This window comes from Drosophila subobscura, chromosome E (assembly GCF_008121235.1).
Source record: "Drosophila subobscura isolate 14011-0131.10 chromosome E, UCBerk_Dsub_1.0, whole genome shotgun sequence".
In the NCBI taxonomy this organism is placed as follows: domain Eukaryota; kingdom Metazoa; phylum Arthropoda; class Insecta; order Diptera; family Drosophilidae; genus Drosophila; species Drosophila subobscura.
Genome location: NC_048531.1, coordinates 1,430,279 through 1,442,705, shown reverse-complemented (window position 1 = coordinate 1,442,705; position 12,427 = coordinate 1,430,279).

The window sequence follows — 12,427 nt, the reverse complement described above, 5'->3', positions numbered from 1 at the left end:
GTTTTGTATTCACGACGAACTTGAACTTGGGCGTAAGAAACGGTGACCGAAACTGGAATGGAGACTGGACTGGGACTGGCTGGGTATTGCATGTGATTTGTGGATTTTTTGCGAGGAGACACTTCATTTATCACCTTCGCTCGGAGCGGCTCGGATTCGGCCGCGAATCGGTATCGGTATCGGTTTCGGATGCAGCCTTGACCTTGACGAAAGATTTCGCGACGATCCCAAATTGAGCTGGGGCATGGAGGAGTGAAGGTGGAGGTGGAGTGGCGGAACATTTTGCTAACTTCACGTTATTATTATTGCGGCTTTGGTGGAGCCTTTGTTTCCCTTCTCTCGTTGGTTTATTAATGATGCAGGCGAGATAATGACGCATGCATCTTACAAGACCGTGCCACTGGCCTGCCACAAGACTCACAATACACAAATGCTAAGTGCTTCCGCTGCTCCCACTGCTCCCGCTCCCTCTCTCCAGCCGCTGTGTAGTTATCTTCTCTAGGAGCTGTGGCATTGCCACAAAATGCCAAGAATGGTGTTAAGCACGATTAATTCATCTGCGTACCGCACCGCACCACCCCATCCCACCCCACCACACCCCACACATGCCCATACCAATACCCAATACCCATACCCATCGAGAACCCATTGCGCCCCACGCCTAATCCATGGCAAGGGGCAGTGTCGATGGCGAGCGCTAAATAAATAAATGAATTAATGGCCGATGCATGTGCGGAGCAGAAAAATCAATTAAATAAAATACGAAATACGTATACGAATGCGAATACGTAAGCCATGGCCCTGCCACAGAGGAGGAGGAGGAGAACGAGGAGGTGGCACCAAGGCCGGGAAAGTGGCAACAGCACCGACAACGGCAGCAACAAGTTGCAGCCGCCACTTGATGTGGGACTACACTGTGGAAACAATTGGACCCAACTTCAGTATGGACCCAGTCTTGGCCTTGCATTAACCCAGTGGAACAGCGCGGAAATCTATTCCACATTTAATTATTAATTCTCATGTGACAGTCTGCAGGTCGACTTGTATTTATACGCAATCTATTTGATGATGTATTGAATTCAGCTTCTGGGATGCCTTGTGTCTAGAGAATTTCTCTCAGTGCAGGGTCTACTGGCAGGCAGTGGCAAACTATGCAGATGCAGATGCTGGACGGGACGCTGCTCGCCGGCTGACTTGACTCTGGCACAGGCACAGGCACAGGTTACTGGCACTGGCACTGGGACTGGCACTGGCACCAGCAACGATATTAAATTGTTACGCTTCGGACAATTTGAACACGCGCAGGCGCAAGAAAACAGCGAAAAAGTAAAGCATGAAAGAAGACGAAGCAGAGTGGCGAGGTGCAAGGAAGGGAAGGGAAAGCTGCCACAAGCTGCTGCAGAGCAGCAGGCGCAGTCGAAGACCAATCGCAATCGCAGATCGGTTGCTCGATCAATGCGGCAGATTGGCAAAGATGCACTCCCCACTCCCTGCTCCCCACTCCCTGCTCCCTGCTCCACTGGCTGGCGATGTCAGCCTGGTCTGGCTGTCGGGCAGTCCGGCCTCCTCTAAAAGGTCGGGGCATGTGTTTGAGCGGATGGAGCCGCTCGCAGTGGTAATTAACTCGTTTGCTATTGTAAATGCCTCATTGCAACACTTTTGATGCCGACTGAAGCTGCAACTGCAATTTGGATCGGTTCGAGCCAGGCCCAGTCAGTGGGTGGTCCGTGGTTGGTCCGCGGCTTCTCGGCCTGTCTGGTTGATGACCATTTCGCCCCATGTCCGCCTCAGATGTGAGATCCACTACTTCGATCCGAGATACATGTCCGCGTGCCAGCAATTCGCCAGCTTTGGCAGTCGTTTATGAATGGACTTAACCTTGAGTCGGATTCCAGGAATTAGCGTCACCAGGCACCCACACAGCCACACTCACCGAGTGACATGGGGGAGATGCCAAGCTCAGAACGCAGCAAAACCTTTGAATTAGCCCCGAAAACCCGCCTAACAATGACAAATCTGAGCCGAGGCTCAGCCAGATTCCCAGACCATGATGGGGCCGACGCAGACACTGACCGAACACGAAGTAGGCAATCGATTCAGGCTCTCACGACATCGTTGCAGTCCCCATCTCATTTTGGTGGAGACTCTGCCTTTGCTGTGTTGTGGTACCTGCCACCTAATGGCTTTTATTTGTGCGCTGTTGGGGCCGGGTATTGCTTTTTGTTCCGTCTGAGTGGTTGGGTGGACTGTCCCTGTCCCTGTCCCTGTCCGTGTCCCTCGCCAATGCGAAACTTTTATTATGGTTAATTTGTGTTTGTTGTTCCTCCCGCTGATTTGGATTCGAGCTCAGACTCGGACTCTATGACTCAATTAGCTGTGCCGTTCCAGGCAAGGCCAAATCAAAAAACTGGGCGCAGTCGATGATGGCCCTGAAATGAACGAAGAGCGAACCGAACCTCGCTGTGCTTGAGATGATTTGAATCGGTGATTCGCCAAATAGGCATCACCAGCTCACTGAATGCTCCACAATTACCAGCTGGCAATTGTGGTGGCAAAACTTAATGATAAAAGATTGAGACATCTCTGGCTGGGATGTGCTGAGAAGTTTGAAAGCTCGTCCAGATCAGTTCATCATCTAACTCAAGCTGAGACCTCATACTAGCACAGTCAGACATCGACATAAGTATGTAAGTTTATACTACTTAGTTGTCCGATTTTCATTAAACCTTCGTGGGCTTTGCACAAAAATATGCAATACCAGAAATGGGATCTTTTGGGGAGATCGTTTTAACATGTATTTATGTATGTACATACATATGTAGATATTTACAAAAACGACTTGCAAAGATGTCAAATAAAATTCAATATTTTGTTGGAATAGTTTTTAAACACAAAGAAAAGCTGAATTGAAACAGTTGATTGCGTTGTGCCCTATCAGGTAATCTACTTATCCGACAGGCATCCTTCTGATGTCGCTGATCACTGCGGGTTTCTTCCAAAAAACTATTCTATTCTGTTCAGAATTCAATTATCCGACCAGAAATATCTAGAGGAGCGTCTACCGCGTCTACCGCGTCTACACAGCCCACAACAAATCCATAAAGCACTTCTTCAAGCTGCGAAGTTTGTGGCACAAAGAAATCGGACACGAGCAACTTATGCAAATAACACCGGTTTCGGTGTTGCTGCTGTTGTTATTGTTGTTGTAGCTGCTGTTGTCGCCATTACCTGTCTGTGGCATGTTTGGAGTGTTGGAGGCGCTTCCTTTTTTGCCGCTCAGCCAGGATAAACAAAGACCTTAAGCAGACAGCAGGATGTGTCAGACATAATTTTCATAATTTTACGCCGCAAATCTGCAAGATTTCAGGCATTTGCTTGTGTCTGCTCCCCCGACGCTATGCGGCTTGAAACTTAATACGACACCAGCAACAAAGTGAAGGGCACAAGGGGACAGGGTGGAGCAAGAGGAAAGTGCAATTTAGCATACGACTGGTCCCGGTCCTATACCCCAACCACATCCCCATGCCCATTCCCATCTCCATCTCCATCCACATCACTCTGATTCCCATCGTGATCGGGTTTTTGGGGAACGGCCAAGCCGATCCATTCCGATCTGAGCAGAGCTGAGCTGAGTTGAGTTGAGGTGTGAATATTTAACCGGATATGAGTGAAACGCATCTTCCAGGACAACCCAGACAACGCCTTCATCATCCATCGTTTCAGCGTCCCTCCGAGACGGCGAAGGACAAACGAGAGGCAAGCTGCAGAGCGGGTCGCGGCAGGGAGGCGAGTGGGCAGTGTTTAATGAAATAATAGATTGACAGGGGATCGAGACAGGTCGGCGCTGCCAAGCACGAGGGACTCCCACAATTTCCCCTCCAGTTCAACCTCCACTCCACTCTGTGCACTTCGAGGCGTAGCCTGCTGCAACTCTCTTCAATAAACCGCCAACATGCCACTTTGGCTTCCATTTAATATATTCGGCTCCCCTCCCGACTCCAGTGACGCAGATCCTCCATCCTTCAGCTGACGTTTTGCCAAGCGTTTTAAAGCCACTCGCATGTAAGAAATCGAATTACACATGCTCCCCTGGACTTAACACCAAACAGATTAGATCCGAGACCCGATCGAGCAGCCAACTGCCAGCCGCGGCGGTTCCCCCAACAGAGTATTGTCAGGGACTGCGGGGATGCTTTCCTCAAGGAGAAGAGGTCGGGTCGCCGTCATTCCACCCTTTACTAGCAGTAGGGTATTGGATTCCTTACAGTTGATATTGGAAATAAAGTTACTACCCATAATACACGCTGCAGGTCCCCGAAGCGAAATATTAATATTAAAACTAGAAGCAGAGTGTAAAAATGCTTGATGGTGTGATCTAGTAAAAAAACGAGGAGGAACGTTATGAGACGCTGGAACGCGTCACAACTTTTATACCAGGTGTACCTCAGCGGTTTTATCAATTTTTTCACTTTTTTCTTCATCTGTCATCTACATCCACATAACTTCTCACGCCAACACGGTATTTTAGCTCGCCCCCCCTCCCCTAATGCCGCACACGCTGCGTAAAGCAGAGTGTGGATGAGAGAGAGGAGGCGGAAAGGAGCGTGGCGAAATTTCGAAATACACTTGTATCAGTGTGATAGATATCACAGCCATCACGATGCAAAATTTGGTTTCTGTAGCTTTTATGGCCTCTGATATCCAGGCGCTTATCAAGACAGACGGACGGACAGACGGACGAACATACAGACAGACATGGCCATATCGACTCGCTATTGATGGTGATCAAGAAACTATATACTTTATGGGATCGGAAACGCTTTCTTCTGTGCGTTACGCACATTGCTCCGACCATAAAAACGTTATACCCTATTTACTGTACAAGTAACGGGAATAAATATAGATAATGCTGGGAATTGAGCATATTGAGTTTGGTTTTGTACACGACGGCTGCCTCTTAAGTCCCTAGCCTAGGCTACTTTTGGTATGGCCACCTCAAAATCGACACTTTCTTCTAGAACTTATTCGTCTTTGGTCGCGTTTTATATATTATACGAGATCATATACAAATGTATAAGGATTATTGGCTTGGGGTTTGAAGAAAATATATTTGTCTGGACGTTGATATGCAATGACTGCACCATCAAGTGGTGCATGCGACACCAAGACAAAGCCAGTTTCGCGCGGAACCCAGCAGAACGCAGCCATCCTCCGCCCAACCGACCGAGGGGCGCTGTCGCAAGACGCGCGGCGCGATTAGCCGAACCGGTCGCGAACATGTAGTAAAGATAGATTATTGTGCAGGCCGTCAAAAATAAATTTTCATTTGAGATACAGCATAATAAGACATTCGCTCAAAAAATGCTCTTTTTATACCCGGTACTCGAAGAATAAATAGGGTTTATCGTATTTGTGCACAAAGTGAATGTATGTAACGCACAGAAGGAAACGTCTCCGACCCCATAAAGTATATATATTCTTGATCAGCATCAATCGCCGAGTCAATTGAGCCATGGCTGTCTGTCCGTCCGTCTGTCCGTCTGTATGTCTGTCCGTCCGTCTTGTTGACCGCCTGGATCTCAGAGACCATAAAAGCAAGAGCCACCAAATTTTGCATCCAGACTTCTATGCTCACACTGTTACAAGTGTATTTAAAAAATTAGCACCGCCCCTCTCCGCCCCCGCAAAAGAGCGAAAACCTCCCAAGCCTACAATTTTGAAGATAAAACTAAAAACGCCATTCCGTAGGGAATGACCATATCTATCAGATCACCAAATTGGGATCTGATTGGATCATTATTATAGCCACAATAAAGAAATTAATTTGCAGTGGCTAACCCACCCCATCCCGCAGCTTATATTTGTTTTTTACACATTCTCTCATTCACACTCTGCTTCGCGCAGAGGCCTCTGCCTCTGACACGTCTCTGCCGCTGCCTCTGCCGCGTCTCTGCCTCTGCCGCGTCTCTGCAGCGTCTCTGCCCTGACTCTGCAGTGTTTTGCTCTAGGGGAGGGTGGCGAGCTAAAGGAGCGTGTTGGCGTAAGTTGTGTTGTTGACGTAGATGACAGATGAAGAAAAAATGTAAAATTTGACAAAACACCGCTAAGGTGCAGATGTAGTACTGGGTGCCGGGTATAAAATTCACACGTCCCTTTGATAACCTTCCATACAATTTCTGAAGCCAGTTGTTATTATTACATAAAATAGGTCGTCCGGCTCGTCGCAATCTGCATCCTCAAATGCAGAACGTCAAATGGCAAGTGAACGTTTGTGGTCTACTCGATCGATATCCTCACTCATAAAGAAAACATGCTTTACAAATGGCAGCATTGAGCAAAGGGGTCTACGTGTCCCTTAATTTTAAACATTGAATTGATTTTTGTAATATTTTTTACAGGAATGTTGTAGGCTACATACATATGTACATACGTATGTATGTATGTATGTACATTTGTATTTAGGTTACTCGGAACGATTTAATTTGGAAGTATGAACTGAATCTGCGATAAATGGAATCGGATGTAAATACTCGATGTTCTTGGTCTTTTGTGTTTCGCTGACATTGTCCCCCGTGGGTAGATGGGACGGAATCCCGGTATGCACAAAAATATGTGATACTTTTCAAACAAAACTACAAAAATACCGATTGAAGTATTCCTTCTGGGTAGGAAGTTGAAATATACCTTCGACCCATTATTAATATGATTATCATTATAATATAATAATAAGTACATGTAGCCTCTGAGAAGCTTAGCTTGATTTTGGGTTTGTGCTTTCGGAGCTCTCTCGGAGGTTGTGAGTTTGAAGCGGCACGACAACCTTTTCACACCTTCCCCCACCCCTGCCAGCTGCCTGCCACCTTCTCTGCTTCCCATTATAATATATTATTTGTATGATTCTTGTTCGGGCCCTGACAATGGAACGCGGGTATCAATTTCACTTGCATCCGCTTTTGACAAAATTCTTTGAAATCGACTTTGACAAATTTCGTCTGGCCCGGAGCAAACTCTTTACGCTCGTCCGTTCGTCTGTCCGTCCGTCTGTCCGCTAGTAAGCGAAACCGAACTCGTGCAGTCGTGGTCGTAGTCGTAGTTGGTTCAGAGTCACCGTCTTCGCGAGATATCAGGGATGGCGCCACATGTCTGGGATCTGGGGTCTGAGGTCTGAGATCTGGTGGCACCCGATCTATTTATACACATGGAGCTTTCCCATTTCCATATTTTAATTGCGAATGAAAGCTAAATGTCGCCAGCGACGCCTACGAAAGTCTGCCCCGGGCTCTGAGCCCAGTCAAATGCCAGGGCGATAAGTTGTCATAAATTTGAGCCAATGTCCGCTCAGCTCAGAGCAAATGCGAATGCAAATTGCGGTCCGAGTTGTTGTGGCATAATTTTTATGGCCAAACGCCTGTCAAACGCAATTGAATGAATGCGAGCTGCTTCCAAAGACGGACAGCAGCTGTGGTCGCTCCATCGCGACGGCCAGGCATTTAGTCGAACAAGCAAACTTACAAGCCAAATCACAGTTGCAGCGGGCAAGCAGTTGAAGCTGTGTGGTGGCTGGAGCAGTTGGGGCAGTCTGTGCAGAGAGCGTACTGGGCGAGTGTGAGGCATTGCCAGGGCATGAGGGAGTCGCCCACCTATGGTCTTCTATTTTATCGCTCGAACCTAAGATTAAACATCGAAATGATGGATTTAAAGCAAAAATGTTAACCCAATTTTACCCAATTGTTGTCCTGCAATATAATGTTCATTTATCAATGGTTAGATCCATGGATAGAGCATTCGCACATCGTTAACTGTGACGTGGCTTCGCTGCATTGAGCACGTATGTATGTACATTCAATTGGCGCTTTCGAGGCATTCAAATGATTTACACCAAAATCTATTTGCAAGGCAGCTCAGCTCTGCTCCGCTGCACTCCGCTCAGCTGATGGAACTGGATTCAGTAGCCGGGTTATACATCGTCTGTGGGCTTATTTGTCCGACTGGAATGTGAGCTTGGCTAATCAGTGGCATAATTCATATTAATTTATATGAGAGTCAAGTGCACTTATCGCCAATTTGCATTGGCGCATGGCATTTGTCGCCGCTCTTGTTTCTATTGCCATTGCCATTGCCATTTGCCCAGCAGAGAAAGGAAAGCTGAGCAGATCAGAACGAGGAACGACAAAGAAAGCGTCTAGAAAGTTGAGTGTTGAAAGAAACTGTAACAAGTTCAGCCACTCAACCTCTGTAGCAGCACCAGATGTGTGCAGCACAGGGTAAGGTCAGAGGCAGTAGCAGTCGCGGAGTCTTGGTATGGAACTGGTCACAAGGCAACGACAAGCGTTTCGTTTCATGGTTGGCTCACCACTCTTCGAGGCGAGGCGAGGAGAGTTCTTCGAGCTCGAGTTTATTTTGTTTCTTCTTAACGAGGCGCTGCCAAGTCACTGTCAAAATATTGAAATAAAGGAATTTTCAGTTTTAATTTCTTTAACGCTCAACGTTCCACGCAAACGAAAAACATGAAAGGGACTGGACTGGCAGAAGCAGAGACAGAGGCAGAGGCAGAGTGAAAGAAAGGCTCGGTTGAGGAAAGGGGGTAAGGGGTAAGGGGAAAGTAACCGAAACGCCATCGTTCCAAGGAAGTGACTCTGTTCTTATGTTAATGATTGTTATTCTAAGCGATAAATGAGCGTGGGTAAATACAAAGCGAAGCGAAGCTGGGCTGCTGCGAGTCGGTTCGGGTCGGGTCGGAGCGGGGAGAGGGGGCATAAGAGACCTTTTCAGGAATTGATACATGCAACAAATTACAAATTGTATTTCTTTACATTGGACAAGTGTCACAAGATTGTCATATGCTTTGCATAGACTCCAAGTTGGGGAATTTCTCCGATCCGCACCGACTATGTAATTGCGATAAATATATTGCCAGAGACCTATTGGATAAATTGACGGAATGTCTCTCCATCTTCGCCCTGCTCCAATCTTATTTACAGGGGAAAGATCACTTTCCTTTTCCCGAAATGGGTTGCTTAGGCGAGTCATACGACTCCCATTGTGACGTCCTTGATTCGATATCATCTATAATTTTGGAGCAGTCAACTCAATAAAACCGCTTCTACCGCTTTCCAGTGAGCAAAATAATTTTGTTTTTTCGCAGTCATGCTTAAAGAGGCAACAAACGTTTAAGCAGCAGCTTTCTTGGCCTTCTCATTTATGCAAATTTCACTCAATATGCAAAACATAATCATTTTGTTATAAGCCACAAAGAACACAAAGCACACTGCAACCGCAGCACCAACTGGAAAGAACAGATCCGAACACGCCCTCAGCCTGGAGAGGGAGCCGGAGCCCAGGTTCGCTTCCAGCCGGGTTCCTCCTGAGCCTGAGCCTGAGCAGAGCAATAAAGCAGCCAGCTCTAAATAACTCAAACTATCACGATGCCACAGAACGGAACGGGGAAAAAGAGAGCAAAACGAGACAGGAGGCAGCAGGAGTAAGCAGGAGGTGGCACCACGAGGTAGCAGTGGTCACGGAGGCAGGGAGGCAGAGTCAGGCACACACTCAGGGCGGAGGACGATCAATCGTTTACAAATTTAAATAATATATATGTTTGGCAGTCGCCGGGCCGCGGAAGAGCGCGAGTTGCGAAACTGTAACAGTCGAGATGTCGGAGTTGAAGTAGGTGGAGCAGCCGCAGCAGCAGCCGCAGCAGCAGGAGCTTGGGCGGAGGCAGAGCACAAGCCAGATCGGAGAGTCGTGGCAAGTTCAGTGAGTTGAACGCATATCGGGCGCATGCCCAGCGGCGATTTGTGCTTAAAACGGTGTAGATTTTTATGCCACAGCCGCAGCCAGTTGCAGAGTCAGTGCGAAGGCAGAGTCGGGGCATTGCATCCACAAAGGAGCCCGATCCCAGAGCTGCAAAACAGGACTGAGCTGGAAATGGCAGAGTAGGCAGCAGACAGCAGGCAACAGAGAGCACAGAGCACAGCGCACAGAGCAGACAGCTAGGCTACTTATTAAGCGATCTAGTGATCGCCGATCACTGCCCAGAACGCTCTTTACAGGTTAAAGAACTTTTTTGGACCATGTTCGGGTGTGTCCGTTTCGTATCCACTCCTGCTCCCTATTCCCCCTGCCCAGTTCAAGCCTAGGCGAGACAAGAACTCAATTTCCATGGAAATCTCACTTGGAGTATTATTTATCCGGCAGTCGATCAACGCGGAATCATTGAAGCAAATTAATGAAGCCGAACCGGGTGACAATCCCCCAGGAATCGGCTCTGATGAGTCAGATCCATCCAGCGAAAAGCCGATCATCATGATCCCCCACAGCGAACAGACGGAAATGGGCTTGATGAAGGTGTGACAGCTGCGCTTTATTTGGGTTCGGCTTTGGCTTGGCCGCGGTCTGTGCGATTAGCAGGAGTCCCCCTCCCACGTCCAGCTGATCAGCTTATACTGATTGATAATGGAGTTCAATTAATTGTAAATTGTAAATTGTAATTTCCAGTAGCTGCCTGGAACCCCGATTCAAATGCAACTGTCAACGGAGCTGTCAGCTTTCTAAGCTCCGATGTTCCCCACTGAACTCCTCGATAAGCTCTTTCGAGCATTGAACAGTAGAATAGCTCAATATGAAGCAAGCTCTTTCTTCTGTGTTGTGGCTGGGGTGGGGTGAGTCACGATGCGGTCCCATCCCAGACTGATCCCAACAGATCCCAGACAACCGCAAAGATAATCTCAAATGTGGTCGTATTTTGTCGCCATCTTTCTGCGGCTGTTTGTTAATGAAATCCAAAAACTCATTTCATTTGATTGCTTTGCCACGAAAGCAAATCCCAATTGTGAGGGGCTCACTCTCAATCCAAGTAACGTATGTACATGCATACATACATATGTACATACCCAAGTATGTGCGGAAGGTGTGGCTCCGTTGTGGTTACTGCCACAGGACAGAATGACAACTGACAGCCAGCCACCGCGGACGAGGCGGTTGCTGTTTTATCTTTGCCATCTTAAAGTGCGAAGTGCGAAGTGCGAGAGTGAGGGGCGACGCTGATGCTGCCAGATGCGACGCCTCCGCCTCTGCTGGGGCAACCAGAGGAGCGCTTTCAATGCAAAGGATTTGAAAAGTGTTCCAGAATATGTACTCGAACTCCTGCTCTTGTCTCGAGACTTCACACAAGGTTCTCTAGGCCTCCATTATGCTCTAGCCATTCAATTCCATTTGTGTCTGCTTGTATTTATCTACTATGCGATCTCGCCAACCAGTTAGGTTAGCCGCCGCGAAGGAAATTCGTTGATCTGTCGCACGTTTGTCGAGGTCTTGTACTGAAGTCGAATGCGGATTTCGGAGCTGTTTTGATTGACAGCCAGGCGCTGTGCTGCAATTTGCCATTTGGCACATTAATCACGCGCCGCATGTTGCACATACAAACACACACATGTGCACATAAATATGTATTTACATCTGTATGTATGTACGTATGTATGTATGTATGCGGCAATGAACACGCATATGCAGCCGAAGGCAACAGGTGGCAGCCGGCTGATGGCGGTGCCGGGCCCAGCTCATTTGTGACGATTTCTGTCGTCGTCAGGTGAACGTGAATGTAAATGTGATTTGGTTTCGCCAAAAAAACCAGGCGTAAAAATATAAATAATGAGTAGGAACGTGAGACGCTTCGTACGCGTCACAACTTTTATACCCGGTACTCAGTCAGTATACATATGTACATAGTCATGTATGTACATATGGATGTGATTTTATGTTCTACATATGTGTGTATGTCATCTACATCTACATCAATTCTCACACTAACACGACAGACGAGGCTATATCGACTCTGCTTTTGATGCTCAGCAAGAGTATGTACATACATATGTACATACATATGTACATACATATACTCTATCAGGTAGGAACCGATTCCTGCTGTGTGTTACACATGTACATCCCCCACTGTAAATCCACTTGCGGGCCCAAATACAGTATACCGTATTTACTCTTCGAGTACCGGCTATATAAAATGTGTCAAATGTTGTTGTTTGATTTTGATTTGCAGGTGACATTCACTTTTTGGTGGCTCGACAAAAATGTAATCAAATCTCATGTAATTATGACATTTGCAAATGTTTGCACGCGGCGAAGCCTTGGAGCCCCCCTCCTCGTCCACCAACTGATGAATGGGCGTGCCTTCCTAAGGCCTGTCACCTTGGGTCCGCCCCACAATGCTAAATCGTTGGCCCAACTGACAAAATCTCCGTCGATTGTGCAACGAGCAACTGCGAGGTGCTGCAATGACATTTCCCATGAGTTTTTCCTATGAAGGCAACTGCTCAGTTCCCCGATAAGTGCCAAGTCAGAAGTGGAAGTGGAGTAGCCTCTATGTACATACATATGTACATACATACATACATACATACATACATACATACAT